The sequence below is a fragment of the Lynx rufus genome, unplaced genomic scaffold, assembly GCF_022079265.1.
Source record: "Lynx rufus isolate CCGP_SWC_20201006 ecotype Redwood Valley unplaced genomic scaffold, mLynRuf1.p SCAF_19, whole genome shotgun sequence".
NCBI lineage: Eukaryota > Metazoa > Chordata > Mammalia > Carnivora > Felidae > Lynx > Lynx rufus.
This window is the reverse complement of record NW_025814833.1, coordinates 11,738,843-11,753,782: the sequence shown is the minus strand read 5'-3', so window position 1 is coordinate 11,753,782 and position 14,940 is coordinate 11,738,843. Positions and strand designations below refer to the sequence as shown.

Below are 14,940 nucleotides of genomic sequence, written 5' to 3'. Positions count from 1 at the left end.
GAATATTTGACTGTTCATTTTGTAGAAAGCAGATGACAAGCTTTAGAGACAAAATTGAAATGCTTATAGTGAGTAGGTGTATTTGAATCGTTCTGGACCTATCAGTTGCCTAGATGATATATGAGTAAATTACATTCCACTTGAGTGTGACTCCGGTGTCGGCCACCAATACCCAAGCAAAGGATTGTTTTGTTAAAATTTAGAAAGTTAAAGCTTTAACCAGCTACATGTGTGTATTTAATTCTTTTTTTAAATTTTTTTAACGTTTTATTTTTATTTATTTTTGAGACAGAGAGAGACAGAGCATGAACGGGGGAGGGGCAGAGAGTGAGGGAGACACAGAATCCAAAACAGGCTCCAGGCTCCGAGCTGTCAGCACAGAGCCTGACGCGGGGCTCAAACTCACGGACCGCGAGATCACGACCTGAGCCGAAATCGGAAGCTTAACCGACTGAGCCACCCAGGTGCCCCTGTGTGTATTTGATTGGGGAAGGAGGTTAGAGGCTTTTCTTCATTTTGCCAGTTTCTGCTTTCACTAATTTTAGTCTAATTTGGTCATTTGGGTCATGGTTTTCATTTTTGTTGTTGTTGTTTCTTCCACTTGAGTGCTTGGCCACACTTCTGGTCCATATTGCATTAATAATGCGTTTCATTTTGAAGTTGTTAAATAGAGAACACGTTTCCATTACAAGAACATAATGGTGTAAACTTCCATTCTGGGTCTTGAAACATATCAGAAAGTGGAGGGTGGGAGGGAGGGGAAAGTGGGTGATGGGCATTGAGAAGGGCACCTGATGGGATGAGCACCGGGTGTTGTATGGAAGCCAATCTGACAATAAATTTCATATTAAAAAAAAGAAACATCAGAAAATGTCTCATCATACTTCGTTAAATAAAAAAGTAAGCATCTTCCCTATGAGAAGACGCATCAATGCATTTCTCACTCTTATTCTAATAAGCAATGCAGTCTTATTGGCTAGCATTTGACCTCTCGGTGGTTGGGAGAGGACAGAGTAGAAACAGGACAAGAAGGTGGGGGCCCACCCTAGCTACATTTGCTTTTTTAATTGGATTTCTTATGGGCTGTGAGACAAGAAAGTGCACAAGAAAAGGAAGGATACATTGTGGTATAGTAGTTGTTAAGCACTGGGGCTTTGATGTCAAAAACTCTGGACTGGATTCCAGCTCGTGTCGCTGCGTGATTCTGGGAAAGCTACCTAACCTCTCTGAGCCTCTGTACCAGTTAGATGAAGATAATAATTGTGCCTGAGGTTGCTATAGGGATGAGACGTTTACATAAAGCGCAATTCCTGATACATACTAAAGCACTCAATACATGATAGCTCTTGTAAATGTAAAAAATCTCTGCTATAAACCAACCAACAGGGTCCCAAAGTCAACCTTGTAAATTGTAGGGCTGCTTTATTATGAGGGTAAATGTAATGACTAGGTGATTTTATTTTATTTATTATTTTTAAGTTTTGAGAGAGAGAGAGAGAGAGCAAGAGCGGGGGAGAGGCAGAGAGGGAAGGAGAGAGAGAGAATCCCAGTCAGGCTCCAAACTGTCAGCGCAGAGCCCGATGCAGGGCTCGAGCTCATGAACCCGAGCGAGATCATGACCTGAGTTGAAATTGACAGTCCACGGGGCGCCTGGGTGGCGCAGTCGGTTAAGCGTCCGACTTCAGCCAGGTCACGATCTCGCGGTCCGTGAGTTCGAGCCCCGCGTCGGGCTCTGGGCGGATGGCTCAGGAGCCTGGAGCCTGTTTCCGATTCTGTGTCTCCCTCTCTCTCTGCCCCTCCCCCGTTCATGCTCTGGCTCTCTCTGTCCCAAAAATAAATAAACGTTGAAAAAAAAAATTAAAAAAAAAAAAAAAGAAATTGACAGTCCAGCACGTAACGGACCGAGCCACCCAGGAGTCCCACGAGGTGATTTTAGATGGCTGTCATAGGCCTCCATTTTCAGGAGTCCAGTTGCATTAGTAAAATTCATCTGGGTCCCAGGTAAAGCCTGGCAAGTCTTAGTGGTGATTGTCCACTCCGTTTCCATACCGTTACGCATCTCTCAGTGCTTCTATGCCCACCTCGGAAAGATAATGCACCCCTAATTGAAAATGGAGCAGGGACGGGTATGGAAGTCAATCACTGATTGAATTATATCCGTGGCTATCGTGAGCGTTTGCCATAGTAATAGAAAAAGTAAAATGTTTTCTATATTGTAACTATTTCATTTTCATATCGTGTGGGTAAATACTAAATTTTTTTCTGTGTATCTATACCTAGCTACCGTATCCATTTATGCCACTGTTGTGTTTGGCTTAGTGCTTCTAAGAGGGCCAGGACCTTTCTGTTACTTTTGATTTCTATAGCTCATCATAGGCCTTAAGTAATGGTGGCAATGCTTTTCGGTGCAGTCAGGAGGGCTATTAATAAATAAAATTGTTCCTTTCTCACCCTGGGGGTCAGAGGCTATAGCTTAAAAGATAGCTGTAGCTTTCTAATGTTTATAGGTTATTTGCAGTAAGACATCCTTATCCCCCAGCCACCGCACAAGATTTGTCAAGTTCGTTAAGACGTTTTTCATCGCCTTGGCTGGTCACCCGGGGTCAAAACAGAACAGAAACAAATTGACCCCATGCTGCAACAGGGAGACCCCTGTGGAGCTCCAGAGACAAGAAGAAGCCGCATATGCTGGGTCACATTTTAAAGGTAAGCTAACTAGATCTCAGTTGCTCCAAAGGTCTCCGTACAGACCAAAATGCCCTCCTACCAATGGGATCTCTCTAGGGCATCAGTGGAGCTCTCGTGCAACGACTACCAGCTCTTAGGTCGATTCAAACACACAGCAGTGTAACATCTTTGCATCTCAGGGACCGGCAGCACGTGCGGGCGCACACCAATGTGGCCGCTTTCGAGTTCAACTCATGCCGTTATTAGCAAATGATAAAGCACTGACACAGATGGGCGGCCCATTCGTCATGTTCCTCGGCGGCTTGTGTGAAAGTCTGCGACTTTACCACCCGCGTTAGCTGCTGCTCAGTCTCAATTCCTCTGTTACTTCCATCTCCTCCTTCTAAACTCAGCTTTGGAACTTGTCAGCATCTGAGGATCTGAGCTGAGACAGAGGGTTTCCATTTTACAACAGGGAGTTCAGAAGGCCGAGGTGTGGCCTCAAGGTGTGGAGGCACATTTTTGTCTCATGAGGCTGGTGGAAGCATTCCCCCTGACTTATGGACCCAACACATACGTTGCTTCTTTCTTATATGCTTTTGGGCTTATACGAAAAGAGATTTATTGGTTGCCTATGTAGTTTTAATGAGATGTGGGACTTTAAAAAGCACACACACACACACACACACACACACACAAGCTTATTTAGAATCCAACTATAATACCAGTTTGCTTTTTGGTTAAATGGACCCCTATTGATCATGTAGATGAGGATAAAGATATGCTTTCCTTTTTATCATTTGAAAGGCTTTCTCCCAACCAAAGTACTTACAAACTATCCACCAGAAGTAGTTATTGAGAGCTCTCTAGGTAGGCCAGTAATCTGCATGCAGTATTTCACTCACCTCCCGCATATTGCAACGGTGAGGAACAAAGCCCAGTTCTCTAGAACTCACAGTCCATAAACCCTAAACAAAGTCCCACAAGCCTATAACTTGGACACACACATACTGCCTACATCTGGTGCTTATTAATGCTTGGTGCTTGATTCATTGAAAAAGCTTCACCTACCCTTTCCCTCTCCCTCGGTCTCTCCCTCATTCCGCGTTGAATTAGTGATGCACGAATACATTTTTAGGCAATTTTGTGTAAAAAAAAAAAACATGTATAGCCTCTACGAATCCAAATCGAAATTACAATATTTAACATGGTGGGCGCTCCTCAATTGTCAACAATATATATGTAAACATATGCGTATCGACAATTTCATATTTCCTGTAAGCTCATAATATAAAGTCCTTCAACTTGATTCCTTGCTATAAACTGAGTATTGTCTCTGATCATGACTGGATGTACATTATTGGGGATGAAAAGCTGAAATAAGCAAAAGTGATGCTGTAATTCCCATCTGTAGCTATGAATTGGGAGGTTCGAGTGTAATTTTATTTCTGACAACAGGCATTCACATTGCAGTTACTCTGACAAGTTGAGCTGAAATACGGACAGGAGTCAAGGTCAGCAGGAAAAAAAAAATGGGTCTGGTATGCTGGTTGGCATTACCGAGAGGAAGAAAGGAAGGAAGGCAGGAAAGAGGGATGGAAAGAAGAGGAAAGGGAGGGAGGGAGGAAATTGTATATCATTCATTTGGCATTTATTATCGGTTGATTTATTTTAGTCAATTAGCTTTTCCTTTTTTTCTTGAGAATTTAATAGAATAGGTTAGTATTCTTTAAGAAATTCTTAAAGAAAAAAATCTTTAAGAAACACAGGAAACCTACGACCTACAATAGGAAATTACTAGCATTTTGCCATTTTGGCCTTATGTCTTTTAAATAAAAGAAATCAAACAATACAGGTGAAACTGAAGTACTCCTTGTCCCCATCCCCAATTCTGTTTTATTCCCTCCATCCACACATACACACTCTCTAGGGGCAGCCCACCTCATGACTTTAGTGGGCATCCTTCCTTTGTTATTTTGTTATAACACATTTACATGCCTATACGTGTACTTACAAAAAGTATAGAACATGTTCTTGGTTTTTTTTTCCAATATATGAAATTTATTGTCAAATTGGTTTCCATACAACACCCAGTGCTCATCCCAAAAGGTGCCCTCCTCCATACCCATCACCCATCCTCCCCTCCCTCCCACCCCCCTTACACCGGGGCGCCTGGGTGGCTCAGTCGGTTAAGCGTCCAACTTCCGCCCAGGTCATGATCTCGCGGTCCGTGAGTTCGAGCCCCGCCTCCAACTCTCTGCTGTCAGCGCAGAGCCTGCTTCGGACCCCTCTGTCTCCCTCTCTCCCTGCCCCTTCCCCCCACCGCGTGCACGCTGTCTCTCAAAAATAAAATATAAACATTTAAAAACAATAAACGCTTACATCGATGGCACGCACTACGTATTCTGCCACCTACTTCTCTCACACAAAGTGAGGAGGAACATCTAGACCTATCACGTATTCACTATTTGATGGTATTCTGTTGTTGGAAAAAAATAAACATGTTATAGTTTTCTTACATTTCATTTTCTCCTGGTGGCCATGCCGGCTGATTTTATTTTTCTGTATAGCTTGCAGCGATTGCCCTCCCCTAGAATGTAAGCTCCACGGGAACAGGGATTTTTGTCTGCTTTGTTCAGGGATAGAACCCCAGCGCATAAAACAGTGGCAGGTATATAGCGGGCATTCACTAAATATGACTGAACGACACGATGAACGTTATTGCACTTGCCTCCTTGAACTCACGGATGAGAGCCTATCTTTGGTATATACCTAGGTCCAATACACAACCTATGTATGCAATTTGAGTTGCATTCGGTACTGCTTCCTAATTACACTCCAAATAGGCTATGTTCCTTTACGCTTCCCCAAGTAGTCCTTGTGGCTCACATTCTTACCAGGCTTCGGCATTATCGGATATTTTCTGGATGTCCTTTTTGCAATACAGATGGATTCTATAAATAGTTGCTTAATGAGGTTTTAATTTGCATTTGTTCAGTTACCAGTGTGGTGGAGCGTATTTTTATTTTTATTGGCCAATTACATTTTCCTTTTCTTTCTTTCTTTTTTTTTTCCTTTTTTAAATTGCTTTTATTTATTTTTGAGAGACAGGGAGAGACAGAGTGTGAGCAGGGACGGGGCAGAGAGAGAGGGAGACACAGAATCCGTGCTGTCAGCACAGAGCCCAAGGCGGGGCTCGAACTCACGAACTGCAAGACCAGGACCTGAGCCAAAGTCGGACGCTTAACCGACTGGGCCACTCAGGTGTCCCCATTTTCTTTTTCTTAAATTAAAAATATTAAATTAAAATAAATTTTTCAGGGGCGCCTGGGTGGCTCAGTCAGCTAAGCGTCCGATTCTCGGTTTCAGCTCAGGTCACGATCTCACGGTTTGTGGGATTGAGCCCCGCATCGGGCTCTGTGCTGAAAATGTAGAGCCTGCTTGGGATTCTCTCTCTCTCTCTCTCTCTCTCTCTCTCTCTCTCTGTCTCTCTTTCCCTTTCTCTCTCAAGATAAATAAATTTAAAATTTTTTAATAAAAAATAAATTTTTCAGCTTTATCGAGATATTAGAGACATATCACAGAGGTAATGGAAGGTGTACAATGTGATGATTTGATACAGGTAGTTGTTGTGAAATGATTACCACAGTAGGGTTAATTAATACCTCCATCCTCTTACATAATTACCATTTTTTTTTTTTTTGCTGTAATAACATCTAAGATCTACTCTCAACAACTTTCAGGTACATAATACAGTACTGTTAACTATAGTCACCATGCTGTATATCAGATTCACAGAACTTACGCATCTTGTAATGGAAAGTTGGTACCCTTTGACCAATATCTCCCCCCTTCCCCCCCCCTCCCCCCCAGCCCCTGGTCACAACCATTCTACTCTGTATCGATGAGTTCAGCTTTTTTAGATTCCACACGTAAGTGAGATCACACAGGATTTGCCTTTCTCTGCCTGACTTATTTCACTTAGAATAAGGCTCTCAAGGCCCGTCCAAGGTGTCACAAATAGTAGGATTTCTTTCCTTTTTATAGGTGAATTGTATTCCACTGTGTGTGTACATGCGCGTATGTACGTGTGTGTGTGTGTGTGTGTGTGTGTGTGTGTATCACATTTTCTTTATCCACTTACCCAATGATGAACACTTGGGTTGTTTCCATGTCTTGACCACTGTAAATAATGTTGCAGTGAACATGGGGGCACAGATATCTATTCAGTACAGCGTTTTCATTTCCTTCACGTATATACCCAGAAGAAGGACTGCTAGATCATGTGGTAGTTCTATTTCTCATGTTTTGAGGAACCACCATATTGTTTTCCATTCCCACCAACACTATACGGAGGTTCTCTTATCGCCACAGCTTCATCAAAGCTTGTTATCTCTTCGTGATAAAAGCCATTCGAACAGGGGCGAGGTGAAATCTCGTTGTGGTTTTATTTTCCTGCTTGCCCATTTTAGAGCTGCTTTGTTCAGGCCTACGCAGAGAACTCGAGAGTTTCATCGTGATCGCTGTATTCAGAATTCATGCGATAAACTTTAACCTCAGCTCAACACGTGGAGTCCCGTGCCAACCCGAGCTTGTATTGTGATTCTCAGAACTAGGTGCGAATGGGGGGAGTCCTCTTAGAGTAAGGAGGCTCCCTTATGAGGTAAACATAGGGTGAGCCTACCTTTAGTAAGCCGAAATTTATGCTGCTCGGGCCTGAACAGCTATCACAGGTCCTCAGGTCATTATCTCACCTGGATCAGGTTTTAGAAAATTGTGAGGTTGCTCCCGATCTCTCCTAATGGAAAGGGGACAGATGGGACCAACACAGGCACACCGATAGAGATACAGGCAGACACTGACCCAGTCATTCTTCCATGTTTTCCACTGAAATAAAATCTTATCCATAGTCCAAGGTTATTTGGAACGCTGTCCTACTTCTCCCAACTACAAGTTTCTTCTGAACGCCCAAACACCTCTCTTTTCTTTGATTTATGACGGTGGATGGGCCCCCGACAAAATTCCAGCACAGGAAACATCATGGGCAAAGTCACAAGAGCCGACGTAAGCGTTGGATGGTGAGGAGATGAACAGACCATTTGGGCTGGAGCAGAGGCTTTCTGGCACGGAATTAGGGAGAATGTTCGCAAGGGATTCGGGTCAGCGTCTCCCCTAGAGCTTCGAACAAACCTTTGAAGACCAGTAGTTTTCCAACAATCAAAATTTAATGGGTAGTAGGTGCTCCAGGAAGAGGGAATAGCCAAGGCTTGTGGTTCAAAAACAAATGGGGCATAACTGAGGAAGAGCAAATAATCGTGTTCGGCTGGGGGTGGGGGGTGGGGGGCGGAAAGGCGCACCTGGAAAAGAGTAATAGAACATAAGCTCAGAGAATAGAGGGGGATTCTCTTGTGGAGATCTTTGAAAACGTGGCTGGGGATTTGGAGGCCAAATTAGGTGGAATCGTTTGGGGACACAGAAAGACACTGCCCCCGCCTTGTGCCCCCCCCCCCGCCTTGTGACCTGAAACATCAGTGGTGTCTGTGGCAACGGAAAAGGATAAACACTGTGAGCCTGACGTCATTAGACACATATTAACACTAAATCCAGGGAACACTCCTTGCAACTTAAACAAGGTGGTTTTATGACCAATAGGAGGAAATGTGTCTTAACACAGCAAGAAGTACACACGTGGGGCGTATTATTGCAGTGGGATATGCAAAGAAAAAGAAAATAGAGATTCAGGGGTTACGGGTTTGTAACAGGCAGCCAGCTTCTGAAGAAGTCATTGAGGGAGAGCCGAATGTACCACACCAAAATATACCACGTATGCATATTATTTTGAACTCAAGTTACTGGAGAAACAGATATTGGGGGAAGGACGCTCTGGCCCTCCTTTGTTCCCCTGAGAGCAGGAAATAAACATCTCCCGGCGAGAAGGTATTCTCCCGACACCAGGAGGGTGGAAGGCATCCTTATCGCCAGAGATAGGGAATTCAAGGCCCACAAGGCTGTGTAAACAAACCTTGTTGGTTCCTCGCTAATTACCTACCCCAAGCCCAAACTTGTGTCTTGTCAATTCTCCGCAAATTGGTTCTTTTCTAAAATGTGTAAAATCTGGCTCTTTCGGTCACTTCTTTGAGTCTTAGACTTTTATGGGCTCCCGTAGGCACAGCATTAATCTACTGGACCCGCCAAAGAACCTTGAACTCACTCGTCTGCGAGGCCAGCTTGAACGGCAGGCTTGCGGGGCCCATGCTTCTGTCCTACCCTACGGTTTTCCTCCTTGTGGCAAGTGACACAAAAGACAGGCACAAGGGAACACAATGACCCTCTCCGGGAGGAAAGGGAGCAGAAGGAAACAAGAGTCCTTGTGACGCATCTTTACCGAAGTCACTATACCCAAATATTTTCTCTGGCTAATCTAAGTTTATTTATTTTTTTAATGTTTTTTTTTTGAGAGAGAGAGAGAGAGAGAAAGACAGAGACAGAGCACGAGCAGGGGAGGGGCAGAAAGAGAGGGAGACACAGAATCCGAAGCAGGCTCCGGGCTCTGAGCTGTCCGCACAGAGCCCGACGCGGGGCTCGAACCCACAGACCGCGAGATCATGACCTGAGCCGAAGCCGGACGCCTAACCGACTGAGCCACCCACGGGTCCCATCTCGGGCTAATCTAAATTTACAAAAAGGAGAAAGTATGCTCACCACTCCTGCTTCCAACAGACGCTGCACGTAGAGACGTGAGAGACCGACGTGGTTAAGAATTTTTATCTTCTGTGTAGTTTATGTATACAATGGAATACTACTTGCCAATGAGAAAGAACGAAATCCTGCCATTTGCAACAATGTGGATGGAACTGGAGGGTATTGTGTTCAGTGAAATAAGTCAGTCAGAGAAGGACAGAGATCCCATGTTTTCACTCATATGTGGAACTTGAGAAACTTAACAGAAGACCATGGGGAAAAAATAGTTTCAAACAGAGAGGGAGGCAAACCATAAGAGACTCCTAAATACAGAGAACAAACTGAGGGTTGATTGGCAGGGGGGAGGGGGGAAATGGGTGATGGGCATTGAGGAGGGCGCTTGTTGGGATGAGCACTGGGTGTTGTACGTAAGCAATGAATCGCCGGAATCTACTCCCAATGCTGGCACGAAAACTGTGAAAGAGAAAAACTTTTCCCTTCTTTGCTTCTAGGTTCATTGGCCTTAAGTCCTCTCTTAATAGTATAAAAGAATAGAAAATAGACTCAGAACAAAAACCAAAGCCCACGTGGAACATAGATCCCCCTCCTTAAATCCAGGCCCATTTCCTCCGTAAATTCCCATGGCTCCCAAACTCCTCGACCTTCCCCAGAAAATTTCCTTGAACACCCAGCTGCCGGCTTTAGCTTCCCTCTCCCTCCAAGATTTGCGGGGGTTCACTTCAATTTACTCTTACAAGATTTACTCCAGCCTCATCTCCAGGCCCAGAGGGTACCGGCTACTCGCGTAAATGCTGAAAGCCAGGGATTAAATTTAGCGGAAGCACCCAGGACTGACTGTAACGCTTGGTCAACTTCGGGTCTTCCAATGCAATGTCCTTTAGGGATGAATCTCGGACCCCCCCCCCCCCCGCCCACCACAGAGCATTCATGGTCCCTGGACACCAACAGGTCTTTGCAATTATAAAAGCCTTTGACCTCCACATGGGGAAGATCCTACCACACTTAGAGAGAAATTAGAAAGATCGGTGGCCACTCACATCCCAATTTACGGGGACTTTAGCTGACTGCTGAGTGACATTCTTCCCAACCCATGATTATACTATAGCTAACAGACAAGGCAGATATCTCCCTAGGAAAAAAAAAAATAAAAAACAAGGGGTGCCTGAGTGGCTCAGTCAGTTAAGCGTTTGACTCTTGATTTCGGCTCAGGTCATGATCTCACGGTTCACGTGCCCAAACCCCACTCCGGGCTCTGCCCTGGCAGTGCCGAGCCTGCTTGGGATTCTTTGTCTCTCCCTCTCTCTCTGCCCCTCCCCCGCTTGCTCTGTACCTCTCCCTCAAAACAAATCTTTTCATTTCTACCCGAGCAGCACATTTTCTCCCCAACATAAAAGGCAAATTCAAAATCGTGCGCTCGGGTGGACCCGTAAGCCTCTAAGCATTACAATGGAACCGGCTACCCAGTGCTTTGAAGATGGTTTACAGGAGTGCAAGAAAAACAAAAAGAAAAACGAGTTCAAATCAACAACCCTTGATGTGCAGCTGGAAACTGTAGAGAAACACGAACATAACTGCTAGAGCAACTGAAAGTCCACTCAGCCCCTTTCTTATTTGCCTGCAGACCTTTAACAGATGTCGTAAAACTCAGGACATTTGCAGCACAATATTGTTCTGCACTTAAGACACGGAAAAATGTACACGGTAGTTGCCTTAAACTTCTGATAGTAGGCAGGTATGCCCCAAAACTCCAAGGAAAGACTTTTCTTCTTTTTCCGTAACTTGAAGATGTAAATCTTACCATGTCTTTAAATGTAAACACCCCAGGAATGAAAACTAAAACACTGCCCACTGTCACCTGAAACTGAAGGAAGGAAGAGGAGAAAGAGGCTTTTTAAAATGCAAACCACTGGGGCGCCCGGGTGGCTCAGTCTCTTAAACGTCCCTCCCTCCCTCCCCTCTGATGACTTCATCTGCTCAGGTCATGGTCTCCCCGGTCCGTGAGTTCAAGCCCCGCGTCGGGCTCTGTGCTGACAGCTCAGAGCCTGGAACCTGCTTCAGATTCTGTGTCTCCCTCTTTCTCTGCCTCTCCCCTTCTCATGCTGTCTCTCTCTGTCTCTCAAGAATAAATAAACGTTAAAAAAATTAAAATACAAACTACTACAAAGGCTCCCTTGCCCAAATCTAGTCTGAAGCCTCCACAAGGTTATTTGTTAAGGACAAATACGCATCTTAAAAGTCTTCTCCAAAAAGATGAGTAAAAATCTTTAACCATTCGAGCAGGTGACTGTAACTTGTTCCATCTGCCAGAGACAATAATTTATAAAGTAGTAAGTTTTATATTGTACCTGATTCATGGCTACAGGTTTTTTTTTTTTCAACGTTTATTTATTTTTGGGACAGAGAGAGACAGAGCATGAACGGGGGAGGGGCAGAGAGAGAGGGAGACACAGAATCGGAAACAGGCTCCAGGCTCCGAGCCATCAGCCCAGAGCCTGACGCGGGGCTCGAACTCCCGGACCGCGAGATCGTGACCTGGCTGAAGTCAGATGCTTAACCGACTGCGCCACCCAGGCGCCCCATGGCTACAGTTTTCAAATGGAACCTAGAGGGTCTGTTTGTGCAGATCGTTCATATCGAATGTATCAGGATATATATGATATTTTTCTACCTCCAGATGGTATTAACCAAAATTAATTTGTAAAGAGCTCTATGTAATTAGCTTAAAGGCAAATAAGTGCTTATTGAATCAAGTATTTCTTGGGGCGCCTGGGTAGCTCAGTCAGTTAAGCATCCAATTTGGCTCAGGTCGTGATCTCGTGGTTCATGAGTTCAAGCCCCACATCACTAACCCTAACCCTAACCCTGACCATACAGAGCCTGCTTGGGATTCTGTCTCCCTCTCTCTCTGGCCCTACCCCACTCTCCCTCTCTCTCCCTCTCTCAAAACAAATAAACTTTTATTTTTTTTTTTCAATGTTTATTTATTTTTGGGACAGAGAGAGACAGAGCATGAACGGGGGAGGGGCAGAGAGAGAGGGAGACACAGAATCGGAAACAGGCTCCAGGCTCTGAGCCATCAGCCCAGAGCCTGACGCGGGGCTCGAACTCACGGACCTCGAGATCGTGACCTGGCTGAAGTCGGACGCTTAACCGACTGCGCCACCCAGGCGCCCCAAAACAAATAAACTTTTTAAAAAAGGTATTTCTAAATCTCAGAGATACAAGAGAAACTAACCCAATGCTTTTTTTTTTAATTTCTGTGATCTAGAATCATTTTCAGTAAATAAAATCTAGTTTAAGTTTGTTGGTTTTAATGAATACAGTCATGTATTTAGAGTTACCAGCATTAAGTCAAATAAGGTCATGTTATCTCTGTTACAAAATCTGTCAGCTGGAAATGTAACAAAATAATGACTAACTGCTTTAATGTTTCATTAAATGTTCATGTGTGATCTAAGTATAATTGTTAAGAACAAGTGAATAAAAGAGACAGAAGTAGGATAGAGTCTTAGGTGAACTTTTTAGCAGTGATTGCTTTGTGATGTGTTTACTTAGTTTCCAAAATCTCTTTGGTGACATACATCCTTAGAGTTTTGCTAAGTTAAGTTAAATGATGGGAGTTCATTAAATTTCTAGGTCATTTTCAAATAAGATAAAATATAGAAACATTGATTATTGAACATATCCAATTTTGGCTTCTTCTGAGAGAGAAACTAAAGATATTTGAATCAGATATGACAGTAAACATATCTGGTGCTGCATTTAAAAAAATCATACTGTGAGAAAGCGTAAGCTTCTAGAAATTATGAAATATATTAATCACTTTGCCAGTCTAGAGAATGTTGGTATAAGAGACAGTTCACAATTAGTTTTTACCAGAAATTAAGTTTGCTAAGGGATAAAAATGCTAATGTAGTTAATTAAAACTACTAGAAATAAGGGAAACAATCCTGAATACAAATAAAGTAGGATGTAATTTTGGCAAAGAAATGGTATGAGGTACAGAGACGCATTTTTGTTAAGAGAAAAGAAAGTAAATTTTGCCCTGAAATGAAGCTGGTTATTTCAGAATGGAAAAAAAGAAAATAAAGGACAAACTCTGGACACAGAAATTGGGGGAGAGAGAAAGAGGGAATTTTACCTTGTGTAATCAAGCTGGCTAAAAGTGAACTTTTCATAACAGTTTTAAAAATAAGTTTAAAATTTTTTAAAATAATAATAAGCTTTAATATCAATAGTGTACTCATGTAAAACTGAAACTTAATTTTGTTCTTTTGATTAAAGGACAAAGTTTTTTTTTGGACTCTTTTATTGATCTGCTCCTGATAAGAGATTGCAAAAGACTTTTTTTTACCTTTTAAATAATCTACCTAGAAACAAAGATTCTGTGTTTTATCAAAATAATTTCCTGTGCTTCATGTTGTCTTTGTTAGCTCTTTGATTACTAAGGAAAACAGGGTGTTTTTTTTTTTTATTAAAAGAGATAAAGTCTTTTACAATTGCGTAACTTTCTGTATTTCCTGCAAAGTGTTTGTTAAACAAATGAGGATTATTTCACAGTGACCTATGATGCTAATAAAGTGTTTTAAAAACCTTTTTGATATTTTTGACAAACTTCTTACAATCAAATTCTAACTTTGGGGTTTTTCAGAGGGTCCTTGGACCATCTCAAAAGATTTGTTCTCTCCCTTTATAAAAAAGGACATTGAACTAAGTAGGCATATTTGATATGTTAAATTACATGGGAAGCCTTGCCAAGTAAGAAGTAATATTAAGCCTTCTTTATGTTGCATTTGTATAGGTGTATGTCATAAATGTTCCAGAAACTGAATGAAATTCTTAGAAATCGGATGTGCAGGTATAATGTTATCATTTGTAATTCTACTTATTATCTTGAAATGTGTGTCAGAGAAACAATTACAGTTTCTTGTCAGTCACACATGTCATTTACAGACGGTTTTTGTTTTATTTTGTTGCTTTCGCAAAAGTGACCCCACAAAACTGCTTTATTTTCAGAGAGATTAATGGAAAGGACTCTGAGAAGTACTCTAGAATCCAGGTTTCTGATAACTTGAAGGTCATCAAACTGAACTGGGTAAGAATTTCCAGAACTAATGGATTATGATTTTTATGAACTTTGGTTTGAAACACTGCTTTTTAAAAATGTTTGCTTTTCCGGATTAAGGAAAAAGTTTTCTCTTTTCTCTTCAACTGTCTATAATTTACAACAACTTGGTAAATTATACCTTTGGAAGAAGAATTGAAACCATTCATTTCTTCCCTATTGAAGCAATTACTTCTTTCCCTACCTCATGCCTCCAGAATTGGGAAACTCTTAGTGAGCATTGTTATTCTTACGGCAATGTAGTTATTTGCATAAATTCAGTGAGATTCTGTTCTCATAACGAGCACAATTGGAAACATTGGTTATCTTACTAAAGCTTTGACTGGAATGTCATATTTGAGAGAGATGCACCTAAACTCAGCTTTAAGGAACTAAGGTTGACTTTATGGGTCCAATAACGCCCCTTGGAAAAATCAGCCTAGTACCTTACTGATAAGTTTCCCAGG

The 14,940-nt window shown here is 42.6% G+C and overlaps 1 pseudogene; it reads left to right on the top strand.

Annotated features, from left to right (window-relative positions):
* The first annotated feature begins 2,111 nt into the window (after positions 1-2,111).
* Positions 2,112-14,940, top strand: part of LOC124513748 (40S ribosomal protein S27-like) — a 60,864-nt pseudogene continuing 48,035 nt past the window's right edge.